General features: G+C 40.4%; 1 protein-coding gene across 8 annotated transcripts in view; it reads left to right on the top strand.

Moving 5' to 3' along the window:
- Positions 1 to 17,169, top strand: part of CNTN4 (contactin 4) — a 521,364-nt gene that overhangs the window by 216,766 nt on the left and 287,429 nt on the right. Inside the window, exon 1 of one of the 8 annotated variants that reach the window (XM_053378153.1) lies at positions 6,348 to 6,517. The exons of 6 other annotated variants lie outside the window; for them this stretch is intronic. The gene's annotated coding sequence lies outside the window, so the exon portion shown is untranslated. Of the gene's footprint in view, positions 1 to 6,347; positions 6,518 to 13,941; positions 14,438 to 17,169 lie in introns of those variants that run through there. One more of the 8 variants, XM_053378152.1, reaches the window with a different exon arrangement.

The raw sequence follows: 17,169 nt of genomic DNA, 5'->3' as shown, positions 1-17,169 counted from the left end.
ATACTTTTGAAGAATCTATTGTTGTGGGGTTACTCTCTTTTTTATTGCTTATTTTAACATTTTCAGGTAAGTCTTCCCCTGCTTTTTGCATAGAAAATCAGAACTTGATGCTGCATCACAGCAAATTACTGTGGTGCAGGAGATTAACAAGCAATCTGCCTTTTGGGCTTTAGGCAGGAGGTACAATATATTGTTTATTGAGCTGGTGGGCCACTATGCATGTGTGGTGGACTAATTTCATTTTGGTGAGTTATATATTGGACAGGCCTAAACTATACACTTTATCATCACTGGGTCTACAATATTTTATTTTATTCTGTTCTTTTTTGTATGCAGTCCAGTCTCCCTTTCTTCCCTCTGTCTTCCAGGAAGTAAACTGTTTTATTTACCAGGGTCCAGTCCTCATTATGTACCCTACCAGGAATACCGGAGAAAAGAATTTTGTATTTGGTACATGCTGTTATTATTTTTCCAGAGCTCAGGGTTCGGTTAACTTGGGACCTTATCCAAAGATAAAGCTGATGGTAGAATTCTGGAAGTCATCAAATTGTGCCTCTCATTGGCTTACCATTTAAAGTCATTGTTGTAGCTGTGAAGTGATATGAGAACTGCATTATCTCCATAGCTATTAGATATAATATGTTGCATATGTCTCAAATGCACTTTGCAAAATCAGACACAGGATATTTTGTGCACAGTGCACAGAATGAACTATATCTGGAAGTGACAGTAATAATAATTGCAATAATAAACTACACCTATATTTAGTACCATTTGTCCATAAATACCAAATTGCTTTTTAAATATTAACTAAGCCTCAATACACCCCTGTGGAGTAGGTAATTATCATTGCTATAACCATTTTGTATGTGAGACAGAAAGAGATTAATGGCCTTGTATTTTACAAACAGGAAATGAGGCACACTGTTTATGTAAGTACGCTTGGGTTTCTTTTTAATGCGATTGTTGCGAAGGCCTCTAAAGATGGCATATTTACAAGGTAATAGGCAAGTTGTGCTTCTAATTTCCCTGCTCCTCTTTTTTTGTATTAGATGAATAAGAGACGCAGGCCGTGTGATTCACACAAATCCAAATACAGTACTTGGATTTGGGGTGTGTGGTGTGTTCTTCTCACAGCCGCCTTACCCAACAAAACCCACACTGTGAAATACTTTTCAGACTCCAACCTTACCTGTTTACACTGACCTGGGACTGAATCCAGTTGAAATATATGGTATTTACTTAAGAGTAGGCAGGCATAGGATTATGCTATTGTTTTTAATTTTCTGCAGCTTCTTCCAATGTCTTATACATCTTATTCAATTACAGAACAGGATTCCAACTGTGGTTGTCATAGCTAGAGTAAGGGAACATTTGTATCATCATCATCATCATCATCATCAATTATTTGCACCCTGCTACAAATACCCTGCCACTCTGGGCAGCTTCCAACAAAGACCAAAAATACACTAAAATGTCACACATTAAAAACTTCCCTGAACAGGGCTGCCTTCAGATGTCTTCTGAATGTCAGGTAGTTGTTTATCTCTTTGACATCTGATGGGAGGGCGTTCCACAGGGTGGGCGCCACTACCTAGAAGGCCCTCTGCCTGGTTCCCTGTAGCTTTGCTACTCACAATGAGGGAACCGCCAGAAGGCCCTCAGCACTGGACCTCAGCATCCGGGCAGAACGATGGGGGTGGAGACACTCCTTCAGGTATACTGGGCCGAGGCCTTTTAGGGCTTTAAAGGTCAACACCAACACTTTGAATTGTGCTTGGAAACGTACTGGGAACCAATGTAGGTCTTTCAAGACCGGTGTTATGTGGTCTCGGCAGCCGCCCCCATTACCAGTCTAGCTGCCGCATTCTGGATTAGTTGTAGTTTCCGGGTCACCTTCAAAGGTAGCCCCATGTAGCGCGCATTGCAGTAGTCCAAGCCGGAAATAACTAGAGCACCACTCTGGCGAGACAGTCTGCGGGCAGGTAGGGTCTCAGCCTGCGTACCAGGTGGAGCTGGTAGACAGCTGCCCTGGATACAGAATTCACCTGTGCCTCCATGGACAGCTGTGAGTCCAAAATGACTCCCAGGCTGCACACCTGGTCCTTCAGGGGCACAGTTACCCCATTCAGGATCAGGGAGTCCTCCACACCAGCCTGCCCCTGTCCCCCAAGAACAGTACTTCTGTCTTGTCAGGATTCAACCTCAATCCATTAGCCGCTATCCATCCTCAGTATCAGTAGCTCATGTGCCCTCTGGTCAGTTGCATCGCTGCTACTTATCAGGAAGCAGAGAGGCAAAGAGGAGGCAGAGAGCTGGCTTGTGCACACACACTGGTGGAGCCAATTCAGTGCTCCCATGGGTGAAATCACATCGCATCAACCTTATCTCTCCCGCACTACCTCCTGGTAGGCAGCAGGATGCAAAAGAGTGGAGATCAGCTGTGTGATGCTGCCCCACAATACTGCCTGCTACTGAGTTGAGTAGTTTCTTATCCTAGCTTCCTGGGATACACCTGAAAGTCTAAAAAATTATTACTCCAACATTGCTTTCTCTATAATCCACACATATTTTGATAAAACTACAGTGGTACCTCGGGTTACATACACTGCAGGTTAAAGACTCCGCTAACCCTGAAATAGTGCTTCAAGTTAAGAACTTTGCTTCAGGATACGAACAGAAACCGTGCTCCGGCGGTGTGGCGGCAGCAGGAGGCCCCATTAGCTAAAGTGGTGCTTCAGGTTAAGAACAGTTTCAGGTTAAGAACAGACCTCTGGAATGAATTAAGTACTTAACCCGAGGTACCACTGTATACCTAGACTGTAACCCTGTACCCAGGTAAATGAGAGCAAGCTCCTTTGAAATCACTGGGGCTTAAAACTGAGTAAACATTTATAGAGTTGCGCTGCTAAGCTGCCTTATAGCAAGACAGACCATTTGTCCCTTTAGCTATTCTGCACTTACTGCCAGCAGCTTCCATGGGTTTCAAACGGGTCTTTCCCAACCTTACCTGGAGCAACCAGGGGCTGAATCTCTGAACTTCTTCATAGAAAACATGAATTTTTGCCACAGTGCTATGGCCCTTCCGACATATGCGTGGATAGCCAGAGGAACCAACAGCAACAAAAAGTGTAGAGTACTGACAACTGGGTAGAGATGAATGGCAATTGTGAAAAAGGCTTTCATATCTCCTTCATGCCCTCTGGAACATTGATTGATATGTTGGTTCAGGTGTGATATAATTTATCAATGGAAGTGGTCTTTAAGGTGGAATGCTGCAGGTGGCTTTATAATGTATAGAGTATCTCAGATCTTTATGAATTTGCTATGAAGGATTAGCTGCTAAATGTTGAACAGTGGGGTACTCCTTTTAATGCTTCTAATCAGCTATGTCCTTTTGTGCCACTGAACATGCTTATACTTTATTGGACTGAGTTTGTTTGTTTTTTAATCCCCCACCCCCACCCTTCCACATTGTTTTTAATTGCTCTTCTGTAAATGTTTGAATTTTTTCCCAAGCCTGCCTTTCATGTTTAGAACAGTTCCATATTGTTTATAAACTATGTTTGTAATTTGCTGTCCTACAGTATATATCGTTCACTTGAGGACTGCAATATCAAGTTGTAACTTGCAGGCATTAATGAACCACTTCAGTTCAAAAACAACAGACAGAAGTTTAATAGCACATTGTTGCTTTAATGCTTTTCAGTAGTGTTATTGCACACATTCAGCAGCCAGTATTATCATATAAAGAAATCAAGTTATTTATATGCATGTGTGAATCAGAAAGTGCCCAGTGCTTCACTTTCTGTCAGAAATCAGAATACCAGAAATCAGCATTGAAAAATAAATGATAATGGATGCCCTACTCAACCTTTTTGTGTTCACTAATTCAGGTTCAGGTCCCAGAGCACTCTGTAGATTATAATGGACTATGCTGAAGGCTTTTTTCTACAATAGTGACATATTCTCCAGAAGAAAGCAGACAAAAAGTGTATGGCAACATTGAAAAACCAACAACCTACTTTCAGAACAATGAGTAAAGCATCACAAATTGATTGATTGTATATTTTGTATAAACATATTATTCTCTGCTCTTTAGTCCCCCAAACGTTCTATCAGGCACGTTCAACTCCCAAGAGACTTTGATCTACTCCCAGTATAAAAAGCTGGCAGTGATCTGCCCAGGATTGCACAGAGTTGTTGATCTTTTTTTGGGGGGGGGGAGGCTTCATCAGAGCCGTTGAGCGCTCTTTTTTTTTTTTTTGGCCCAGGATCGACCAGGAACACTCCACGATCGACCAGTAGATCGCGATTGACCAGTTAGACATGCCTGTGTTAAACAAACAAACCATAACATAACAAAGATCCAGGGAAAACATGACACTGGTAGATTGGTGTTCACTATTTTCTTGTCTGAGGGCATCCCAGATAGACAGCTGTGATTGTGACACAAATCATGACTGGCTCACCAAAACCATTGGGAACAAATCCAGCTGGGCAAACATAGCAGTGCCAAAAACCTGTACAGTGGTACCTCAGGTTACATACGCTTCAGGTTACATATGCTTCAGGTTACAGACTCTGCTACCCAGAAATATTACCTCGGGTTAAAAGCTTTGCTTCAGGATGAGAACAGAAATCATGCAGCGGTGGCACAGTGGCAGCAGGAGGCCCCATCAGCTAAAGTGGTGCTTCAGGTTAAGAACAGTTTCAGGTTAAGAACAGACCTCCAGAACAAATTAAGTTCTTAACCCAAGGTACCACTGTATCTGGTAACATACAGGCTGCTACCTTGTCAGCCAAGTAATCCCGAAGAACCTGAGGTGTGAATTGCTTGATGGTGCAACCCCAGGCTGGTGAGCTTCCTTTCCCACTGCAAGTCTTACTTGATTCAAGAATGCTTGGAATTTATCACCAACCTTTATTGCTTTTATGAATGATAACTTTGCTTCTCTTTAGCTTCCCATAAAATTGTCGCATCTTGTCCTTCATGCATATTTTGCAATTTAACTGCATTATTTCCAGTTATCTTTTTCTTTGAATCTCTCTGTGTGTACCTGTGCATCTGCCAACTGAGGATGACACTCCATTCTTCTATCAGGTGAATTTGACTCTTGTCTATGAAAGCTTAACCATAATTAACGTGTTAGTTGTCAAGGCACAGCAAGACCTCCCACCTTGCGTCTATGGAAGTTGTTCTGATAGTGATGATTACTTGTCCCATTTCCCATTCACACATCTTCCCCAATGAGAAAGTGCTCAATGGCAGCTTAATTTAACCTCATGTTTACACAGCAGAATCTTTAAAACACTGCTTGTTTGAGAGAAATAAATAATAATAACAACAATCAATAACAATATAATTATTTTATAATTATTTTACTTGCTGTTAATGGGTGGGACTCCAACATAGCAGTAAGGCAAACATTCTCTCCCCCCCCCCCGCCAGCAGATTTGGGGGTTGTATGTCATATGGGGGGAGGGGGAAAGTCCTATTGCACAAGCAGAAGTCTACTCAGGCAAATATTTTGTTGGCTATTTCCCACTGATAATTTCTCAAACATTTATACTATGATTAGCATTTAACCGTCATTGTTTGTCCCTGATAACCCTATGTAATTGGTCAAATCTTAATTTAACTGAAGTCTGAGGAATAAATAACTAAGGCTTAGGACCACCCAGTTATCCATGCCTGAATTTAAACAAAGGTATCTCAGACCCCAATCTCTATCTACTAACATGATGCTCAGCTGTGGCCTTTATGTTTTATATGTTACTCATTTTTGTGCTTTATATTTAAATAGTGTGTTGTGATTCATATTTTTAAAAATTGTTACCTGCCCTCATCCTAAGGATTAGGAAAGGTGGAGACTCTTTTTTAAAAAAACAACAACACACAACCCAGTGTGTTAGAAATTTAACTGCTTCAGAAAAGACCTGATGCAGAAATCTGGGTTTATAGCAGCGTTCGATGCTGTATATGCAAAGCATTCAGCTTAATTACAGAGATTTATGTAATCATCTGTTATGTGGTCATAGCAAGATTACAGTGTTACTTAAATCCAGGAACCATAGACATAAATGTGTGTGTTTGCCTTTAATTAAAAAGAAGTCTTGTATCCTTGATCAGTGAACAAAATTAACCAGTGTTCAGATATCCCTGAACTGGGATTATATGTCCTTCTGTGTACAAGGTCTCCCAATGTGTGCATCTTTGATTCATGTGTTAATTGTGCAGGTCCTTGGGGGAAGGGAGGCATAAAGCAGGAGCACTGTACTTCCTGATTAATGCTAGTGAGCAGCCATACAGTGCTCAGTGCATAGCGGTTAGGCTTCTCTAGTCCCAGCTGAGAATATGGTTCCATTATCTCCCAGCTGCATAGGGAATCCATAAGGGCCTTTTCTGCCTGGCTGATCTGTACAGTGGAAGCAGTGACTTGATGAGAGCTGAGATCTTTGTTTGATTTGCTGTAAAATGTAAAAGAGAAACTGGGATATTTTATTTTACAGTTCTGTAAGTACCGGTTTATCTTCCATAGCTGCATGTGAGCGAGTTGTGACTTTGCCAGCTACATATAATTTTCTGTTCCACTGCTCTTTGCTGAATTTAGCAGGGAGGAATGAGGGTAATCTGTTTACAGATTGCAGGTTGCTTTGGCTATCTAAAATGCAGGCATGTGATGATTGTTTCAAGGAAACAAATAACTTGACTTTTTAAACTGGGGTTTCTTCTTTGAGAGTTTAACAAAATGTAGCTGCATAGTTTGATGTTTTGCTTTGAAGTGTGGCTTGGATGTCTTCTTTAAACTATCCTTTTTGTGTTAGTTAATATTGGGTGGGTACTATTTCTTCAAATCAGCATTTACTAAGTGCCATCAGAAAGCATCTTTTTAAATTTGATGTAGTCTTACAGTTTCTCATTATACCTTTTTAAATTCCAATAAAAGTCTTGTTGGGGGAAGGAATAGTGTAGTGGCAGACTTGTTGTTCTGACAAATGTAGTCCATAACTTAGTGTGCAGAATAGGCACAATAATATTACTTACAATGTTCAGGTATTTTATTTAAAAATTGTTGAAATGTTTTATTTATGATTTGAGTGTTGAGTTCAAAACTGGGAACTATTATGCAGCTGATGTATTTGATGTGGCTTTATTTTTCAAAACAGCGTTTTTCCAATAGAATTATTTTTATTGCAAAACACAGTATGTTAATCCCTAATATTTAACACCTCTTCGTTCTTTGTTATAGACACAAAAGTACTACTGAGTTATCATAGTAGTACTGTATGAGTTTTGCAAATGGCAGTTTGCAGGAAGTTGTGGCATTGCATATTGACAGCTGAAAGGGTGTGTGTGTGTGTGTGTGTGTGTGTGTGGCTCATAACATGTTTTGGGGTTCCCTCATTTGTTTCCCAATGACAGTTGACCTTAAAAAAGATATGAATTACGGTGGCCTTGGGCCTGTTGTTCTAGTGTTCATGCCTATTTCAGGACAAAGCAGTTTTAAGGCACCGCTGCTTGAAAGCTGGCATGCTGCACAAGTTGAATGAAACCATGTGGTGTGGAAAGCACCTACTGGAATGCAAATATATATATATATATTCCTGAATAGGCAATAAGTCTCAAAGCAGAGCAGAACCACAGGCTGTTAGGTATGAAAGTGGCTCGCTGCTGAGGACAGAGTATCTTCTCATTAGCTGTGGTTGATGTGAATGGCTAAAGAAAAGGGAGAATGTCACAATAGATGGTTACCTACAGTAGCACAAAAAGCATCCACACAGCCTGGGGGTATTGGGAGCAAAATAAAGAAACTGTACCTGGAAAAAAATGGTAGGAAATCAATGTAGCCTCTTTTCTTTCTCAGGCTCTTCCCCCACTCCAAAGTTACCTGATTTATTCCGCCTTACAGACGTATGCTGATATTTCAGCTTAGTACTGGCTGGATCCATGGAAAGGGCTTGTCTGAAGTAAATATGCATCAATAAACATTTCTTTATTCTTTTTTTTAAAAAAATCTTATTGTTTTCAGCAACTGCATCCACAAGCACTTTCTTTTAATTGAAAGAAGGGTCAGCCTTTGTTTCAAAACAAAAAAGCTATTTCAGTGAGCACTTGTTTTACAGAAGGCTTATAGAGATATTACAGTAATTTATTCTCCCAGCAAATTTGTAATTTCAGCATTTGTATAATGGTCATAAGCAAGTATGGTGTGGAATATGATATTGCTCTGTTAGGCATATTAGTGAAAATAACATCCTTAGTTATGTTGTCAAACCATTTGCAAATATATACACGCACACATAAAGGCTAAAAAAAATGAGAGAACAATTCCATTTGTATACCTTTGCAATGGGTGGGTGGATGAAGCTGGTGTTGGTAGTGAACAGACCTGATCTCCTAAGAACCTGTGTTTTTTCGGTAGAAACCAAACACTTATCTAAAGTCCTGCAGGAAGCATGATTTCGTCAAAGCAAGTGCTTTAATTCTCTTTTAAATGAGTAGAGGAGGAGAAAAGGCTTGAGCTGGTGATATTGCTGAATTGCACTGCAACATCCACAGTCATTACTAAGACTTTGAATATTTGTAGTTCTGTGACTTTAATAAGTTTACATGGGTCTCCAGTTGTTTGAAACAGATTGAAGATCTGAGCTTCTAACTGCCTCTCTTCTTACGTGAATGAAAATCTGATATAGGCGACAGCTGTAAAGAACAGCCTAGGAAAACGTTGAATGGCCCTGATGGGATTAAAAGCTGTGCTGACGTTATGCATGTATGTGTATAAAGTTGCTGGCATTGGAGAGCGCCAGCAAAGCCTTATTGTTAGATAAAGCAAAACAAAAAATGTTTGGAATTGGATCCACAGACTCAGAAATGGATAAAAGAAGGAATTAACAAGAAAACTACTGAGCCAGTGCTTCTGAACATGCCCACAGCACAGTCATATTACCAAGTTGTACCCCTGTCAGAACAGCAGTAGGAATTTGATTCAGGTGACAACTTACAAAAAGGTAGTTGTGTTAGTCTCCTGCAGTAAAAAGGCAACAAAGAATCTTGTGGCACTTTAAAGACTTAACAGATTTATTGGAGCATAAGATTTTGTAGATTAGAGTCCACTTGATGCATCTAATGAAGTGGAATCTAGCTCATCAAAGTATGTGCTAAATGTGCTAGTCTTTAAAGGTTGCACAGCACCTTCTTATTTTTGTTTCAGGTTGTAACTTCAATTGAGGTTAGCCTTGGGAATACCAAAGAGCTAATATTTGGTGAAGAACAATGTTTACTCAAGCAGATCCGGGGGGGTGGGGGTGGGGGGTTGAGTAGTAGATTTGGAATGCAGATATTTATTGCACTTTCATCGTGTGCCTTTTAGCTTGTGTTTTGACTTTATGTTCTGTTTTTCCCATTTTCCTCCCTTGCTTGTTTTTCAAGGTATCAATTTTGTTTCTCATGATTTCATCATCGTCATTAGTTGCATAAACTCCAGGCAATTCTTCAGTATGATAATAATGAAAACTAAAGCCATGCCTTCTGATTCTCAATCATGTGTTTAATCCACCCGGCATTTTTATAATTTTCTCTGTTTTGATCACATTGATATCTATCAGTATTAAATTATAAAAAGAAAGGAAATCTTTGTTAAGTTACAGTCTCTTCACACCCCGAAATACCAAGCCTATTATTACAACATGGCAAGGTAAATTACAGGTATGATATTTGGGGTCCTTGATGAGGAAATTTTTGTATGCCATCAGGGAAACAGGTAATGACCTACTTACATGCGTCCAACTGATGCGCAACTGTGCACGCACAGATTGTGGCAACCCAGGAGTGGCTGGGAAAGGGGGCGGGGCTGCAACAGGGCAAAGGGGGCTTGTGCACACTCTGCCATTGCATGTGATGACCTGAAACACAACCCCTGCTCAAATCGGGGGTTGCCTGTATTGCACTACACCATGGATACTTAAAAATCTGGGTTCAAATAAAAGGGAAAATGTGACCAAAGTGTTTAGGGTCATGGCTTTATAGCAGTGTTTTATAATCAGCTAAGTCTTGTGGATTTTGGTTGCAGTCTGCTAATACTGAAAAGCAGACTTTGAATCATTCAGGACAATGTCAGTCAAGCGGAGATTGAAGGAGTGCCATTCTTTGTAAGTCACCCTCTAGCCCCGTGCCATGCGATGTCAAAGTAAGCAGCTAGGGTTTCTTTAGAACCTCCCAATGCAGTTCAAAACAACAACAACCCCAGATAAGTATTATTTAAGTGGAAACATGAGACTTGTGTACCCATTAAGTTTCCTGAATAGCTCAGGGAAAATAACAAACATGGAAAAGAGGTACAGTCATACCTTGGGTTGAAGTAGCTTCTGGTTGAGCATTTGAGCATTTTTGGGTTGTGCTCTGCAGCAACCCGGAAGTAACGGAGTGCGTTACTTCCGGGTTTCGCCGCTTGCGCATGCGCAGACACTCAAAATGACGTCAGGCACAGAAGCGGCGAATCGCAGCATGCACAGACGCAGGTTGCGTTCGCTTCAGGATGCGAACGGGGCTCCAGAACGGATCCCGTTCGCATCCGGAGGTACCACTGTATAGGAATGGAGTGGAAGGTGTAAGGAGGGGAGCTGAAGCCCTTCTGCTTATTGGGAATCAGTTTGGAACAGACAGACTTTGATTTGGGTGGATGGAATCAGTTTGGAGCAGTCTCATTGAGGCATGATCCAAGGCGGACTACACTGGGTAGCGAAGAATTTACAGGCCGGACTAAAGACCTGGCTGGCTTCCTGAGGGAAGAAGGCACCAGAGACAAATTTTGATTTGGGTGGACAGAAGGGACACAGCAGAACAATATGTGAATTTGTTGTGCCATTGCAAGCGAAGCACAGTTCCCTGCTGCAAACTGGTTGCGCAGTCCTAATTGGAACAAAGTTGTTTAAAGTCCCTATATCATATCTGTGCTCGATTGGTAGAAGTGTCCCATGTGGGAACTGGGCTTATTCTTAGAAGATGCAAATGGGTATTAAGTTACCAGTGACCTTCAGGAACAAGTTTCTGTTCTTATCAGGGCGAATAAGGACCAAACAGAAGCTTGTGCTGACAGTTTGCAAACAGTGTGAGTAAATAATTAAACATTGCACACGTTTGGCATCAGGCATGTGCTATAGAAGGAAGGCATGACACACCACCCATAGGAAATCCCACCTGAAACATACCTGTCATTTTCCAAACCGGACTTGAATTCTGCTCCTGTGGGAGAAGTGCAGATTGGCTGGTGGGCTATCCAGTCCTTCATTCATTGCACACTCACCCCTGCATCATGGCAAAGGTACAGGTCTGGCACTCAGACTAGGATAACCGGGCTCCATCTATGTTAGAAGCAGAACACAAGAATTAAGTGATTGGATCTGCCACTCTCTCTTCCAAACCTCAGAAATATTTCATAATATGCAAAATGAACCATGAGAAGAGAATAAGGAAAGTCATTGATATTTTAAGGTTGTTTAAATGAATATTCTAAATTGAAAAACAGAAAATTTAATAAAAAATTTACACACACAAACCTCAGAAATATTCCTAGCCTTCTATATAGGTAATATCCTTCTACTTACATTCTGGAAATACAATCTCAAACTGGTAATGATTCACCAATGAATTGCAAAAGAACTGTGACTAGTTCACAAAGGCTATGAGCCTAAACAGAATGTGTCTCAAAGGGGGGGAAGATAAATGAGTTTGTCAGAATATAGATCCTTAACAAAGACAATAGGGTAAAAATGTAGGTCATCTGCCTTGCTCCTTCATACACAACAATCAGACGAAATTGAATACTCCTTCATTATGTCATGATGGCTGTGGCTGCTAAGATGCCTTAGACATGGTCTAACAATGGCTATTACTCGTAACAAGTGGGGCCTGCGACCAGTTAAGGATTCCAGTCAGCTATGCCTCCCTCCAGGTCAATATAAGCTTCATAGGGATCAAGCAAACCAATTCACTTGCTTTCTCTCTCCCACCACTAGGATAGATTTCTGGTTTTCTTTTCCGCCTGGCACCCAATATTCTGTGGCTCCTGGATGTTCATTTCTCATTGAGTGGTTGTGTTTTCCCACCGGATGAGGATCCTCTTGTGGATTATTTTTTTTTAAATGGATTTCTGCATGCCTGGGACTTTACCCAAGGATGTTGATGCTTCCCATTGTCCCCATTTCTCATTGTCCCCATTTTGGCTCCAATCCTGTTGTTACCAGAGGTTCAACTCCTCAACATACCTTTTCCGTCCAGTGAAAGCACTTGGACTCACCAGCAAGGAACTTGAACCAGCCCTCTTTTAATTAAGTGTGGTAGGTCCTTGGGAGGCTGAGAAGGTGAAAGAGATGTCTGCAGAGGGAGGCAACCACAAGTCTTTTCAACAGTGGCTAGCCAGGTGGGGTGGAGCTACAGCAGTAGCCTCTCAACAGAAGCATCACTGTTGATTGCTGGGCAAGGTGGCAGCAAGGGCGGGGCTGCATGGGTGAACCCTTGGACCCAGTCTGGTGCTCCTACCAGTGCACCCAGACAACTCCCACCTTGCTGTCACGAAGTAAGCAGCAGTGGCACTTCTGCCAAGAAGCTATTGCTATGGCTCCACCTCAAGTGAGTCACTCCTGGTTTTGCTCACAATCAGTTGGAATCAAGCCTTGTTGGGGTGAATGAGGGAATACTTTTGCATTTCGGATTATAGCCAACTAAATCATACTCCGAGTAGTTACTTGGATCTAAGCCATGCCAATTATCTCAATGGGTCAACTCTAAGTAGAACTAACATTGAATACAACTCTTTATCTCCAGCACTGAAGAAACAAATTTGGCACACTATTTTTGCACTCAATCAAAATGTTAAGGAAGTGCTTTGCATGTTACATTGATTTTGAAACTTCTGGTGCATCCTTTGAAGCCTGTGGTTCTTATAAGATCGTATTTTAAGCATATTTATATCTGACCTATTTCTTGATGCATTGCATGTGGAAATGATGATATATCTCCTTAGGCTGTGCTCCGAAGCACACTTACTTGGAATTAAATCTCCAGAAATTAATGGGACATACTTTCCAAGTATATGTGCTTAAGATTGTTCTTCAAATAAGTGGCAGAGAATGCATTTGTGCTGCATCTTCCTCTGTGTTTGTGCATGCTTGCAATTAGTGTTGATGCAACAGTACTATAAAATAATAGAATGTTAATTCCCTTTATAGTTTGCATTTCTATAATGATGCTGTGCCATGTGATTATCCCCAGGCACAAACTACTAAAATTATTAGAACTTGGCTTTTTCTTTTCTTTTCTTTTCTTTTCTTTTCTTTTTCTTTCTTTCTTTTTTTTTGCTTCTCCTCACTGTTTGATGAGAATCTGAGGCTAATGTTGCCCCTGATTAAGTATCCACACCACAGCCTATTGAGCCAGGAGACAGTTAAATATTTTATGTGAATCAATGCAGTATATGAAAATCATTTGCTTTTGTTTCCTTAGTATCAATATATATTTGCTGGACAGTAGCAAACCAATTAAGTGGAAGCACCGATGCAGGTTAACCTAGTTAGTCCCCTTTCCCCGTCATTGTTTTCTCTCTCTCCGCCTTGGAATTTTATTTCTAAATTGAAGAAAAGTATACCTTTACACAGGCAGTCTTGTGGTTGTTGATATTATATCACTTGCATCTTCGATGTATTTCAAGTTGTTAATTATTGTGCCTTGCACATCAACCTCAAATGTATCATTTTAAGTTAACAGCTCTGGCCGTTTGTGGTATTCGTTGTTGTTGAGCAAATAGTTCTGCTTATGTACCAAATGGCTGTATTGTATGGTATAAGCCAATGGTAGGCTTCTCAAACAAGACATACATACGAGGATTTGAGAAGGAGGCTAAACCCCTCTGCCTTGCAATTCACATGCTTGCTTTCTTAGAGAGGGAAGGTCTGGAGGTGATGTTTCTCACAGAAAAGGGGCTGTACTTGCATCAGTTGGTTTGTCAGGAAAGAGAATCTTGTGATTTAATGTTGAGAGGAAAGCATAAGAAGGGCTGCAAAGGAATAAAGTATCTCTTACGGTGAGACATAAAATGCAGTGGTGTGGATTTTAGAGGAGATGGCAAAATTTACGGAAGCAAGATATCTCAGGCTGCTGGCAAAGGAGAGTCAGGAAGAGAGATTTAAGGTTCACCAGGCGGAAGACTTTATATCAGTGGGGAGAAATTCAAATGCCTGGCAGAATGCTTGCTGCTGTCCAGTAAAGTGTATTGACACTGCAAAGAAAATGTAAATAAGGCAAAAGAAGCCTGGGCTTATTATGGCCAGATGAAATGCAGGGAAACAGTTTTCAGAAGAGGAGGGGAGAGGATGTGTATGAGTGGAAAAAATATCAACAACATTGGGACAGATTCAGGAGCAGCTGTCATGTTTGCTGGTAAGTGGCCGAATAAATTACTATGAATCTTGAATAGCTTGTAGTGTGAAAAGGATGTTTAGAGATGTTGTTGCCTCTAGCAACTTTTTTTATTATGACTGAGCACATTAATAGCATCACTGCCCAAGCTTTGAAGCAAACTCTATTCTATAGAAAGTATTTAGAATAGTACTAGATGCATTCACTCTTCCTGGTACTGTGCAAGGCAATGCTTGCTTAATAGCTTTTATTTAACAAGCAGAAATTAGTGAGGGGTGGTTACAAAGATAGCTAGTTGCACATATATGTACAGATACTACAATAACTAAAATTTACAATGCTTATAAAGGGAAATAATCTCCTTAGAGGATCCATGAGAGATTAGATGTTCTGTTAAAACTATTTTATGTCATATATATTAACTTTTATGAGTTCTGATAGTTCAAATGAAACTAAAACATCTGTGCACCACAGAGGTTTACTGGAATGCCTTTTGTCATTAGGCATGTGATTATTTATGAGCAAGGTAATGGATTAGGTTCAGTAAGCAAAAAGCAATTTCATCAATTGTGGCATTTTAAGGTATGTTTGTATACTTTTCAGACTCAAAGAATTTTATTTCTGTTGAATTCTTCTTTTTCTTTTTCTTCTTTAATTACTGTCATTAATGATCCTTGTAGAATCTGCACAGATAACAATATTTTTGTGTGAAAGGGCCATTCTAAGAAGTTTTCCCATTCATTTCAATTTGGTTTACAAAGGAGAAGTTCCCAGTGCATTGAGGCTGGCTCCTATCTCTCTCTCTCTCTCTCTCTCTCATCTATCATCTATCTATCTATCTATCTATCTATCTATCTAATCTCTATGCTATAGAATATATTGTTAAAAAGATAATCATTAGTTTGTATTGCTCAGCTGCGTTTGTATGTTTCAAAGTCCAAGAGTTCTGTTCTACTTGGTAATCACTTTCCCTGCCATAGCACAACTCAAATGAGGCAAATCCAGTTTATTATAGTCCTTATCCTCCTGTTTGCTCTTGAAACCAACTGGAGAACCACATATAAAAATTAAAATCAGTCCCCCACCCCCGCCAAAACTGTTTAGCACAAACTGCAACCCAAAGACTGCACAAAATAGCTGTAGCTCTAGAACTTCACAATTTTGTCTATCAGTTTCCTGCAAATCAGAAGTGTTTTACATGTGTGCCAAAGAACCAGCGACTCCTGAAAACACGTTATAAGTGTGTGTGTGTGTGTGTGTGTGTGTAGAATGCTGGCCCCACCGAGTCTGGCAACATCCCGGTGAATGTTTCACAACATGGCATTGATATCTAACTTGAAGGACTGGTTAAAGACTATGAACTGCTCTCTGGATACTTTGTTCAAGCGAAAAGAAAGAAGCTGCAGCTGCAGTTAATGAAGAGCTAGTGGCCCATCCCACATCTGCCAGGGAGTGTTCAGCCAACAGCACAATGATAGAATGACATTAAAGGTTAGCGGTGGGTTGTGGGGGGGAAGGAAGGAATTGCCTTGCTGAGTAGGTCAAAATAGTGTTCTGCACTAAAAATAGAAATAGTGTAATTATTGCTTGTCTGTACAAGTTGTATACGTTATGGAAGGAAGGAAACAAACTGGCAAAAATGTAACTAAAACTCTGGCATAGCCATAAATGCCATTCACCTTTTCTTCATGTTTTCAGTCAAGTATTGTATAGCTCAGGCTATCATTGCAATAATTGTCTTTTTACAGTTGTAGAATACGTTGCCATAAACCTTAAGGAGTCACAAAGCCTTTTATCATTGTGTCTTCTTAATCCAAGAATTTTTAAAAAACTTATTCTCTGACATCATTATATAACTTCAGAACATTTATCTGGTTCACAATCAGAAAAGCCAGTTTAAAAACAAATGCTGTTAGAATTTTGTCAGATATATTTATCACTTGATGAGGAGATTCCAGGGCTCTTTACCATGCAGATTGTTCCTTAAAGTTGGTTTGAGGTACAGCACTTCAAACACAAAGTGAAGCAGGATCTAGCTAGTCTCCCTTCGCTTACTACAAGAACAAAATGAAAACATCAGCATTCATTTGTGCTGGGTTCCACAGTTTCTGCAGTATATAAGGCCCCATAGGGCCCCGCTCAGTGGAGTATGCCCTGTTCAGCTGTGAAGCAAAGTACCTGCTTATAAAAGTACAGAAGCTATCCTCTGTTGTGACTGAATTTTAAATACAGCCTTGAGTCTCAGACTGGCCTGGCTTTGTAGTCCATCATATTTCCGATTTAAGAACATAAAGACAGCCTTATTGGATCAGACCAATGGCTTAGCAAGTCCAGCATCATGCTCCCCACAGTGCCTATGGGAAGCCCATAAGGAGGGCCTGAGTGCAATAGCTCTCTCCTGCTCATGTTCCTTAGCAACTAGGATTCAGACACATGCTGCCTAGTGCCTCTGATGCTGGAGGTAATATATAGCCATCGTGACTGTAATAGATATTGATAGGCTTCTTCATGAATTTGTCTAATTCCCTTTTAAGTTGGTGGCTGTCATTGCATCTTGTGGGTTGTCTGTTCAGATGTTTCATTTCATAGAAAGACAATAGTTGAAATCATACTTTTCTGGTCATATTTTTGAGAGCCCTGACTGAGAATCTTAAAGATGAACTCTACCAGCCCTTAAGGGAAAGTCAAGCGCTTGAATTTTAGATAATGATAGAAATTTAGATTTGAAACTTCAGCATGTGGCTCTTGAATAC

Source organism: Podarcis raffonei, chromosome 2 (assembly GCF_027172205.1).
Source record: "Podarcis raffonei isolate rPodRaf1 chromosome 2, rPodRaf1.pri, whole genome shotgun sequence".
Classification (NCBI taxonomy): Eukaryota; Metazoa; Chordata; class Lepidosauria; order Squamata; family Lacertidae; genus Podarcis; species Podarcis raffonei.
This window is presented reverse-complemented; position numbering and strand designations above follow the sequence as displayed.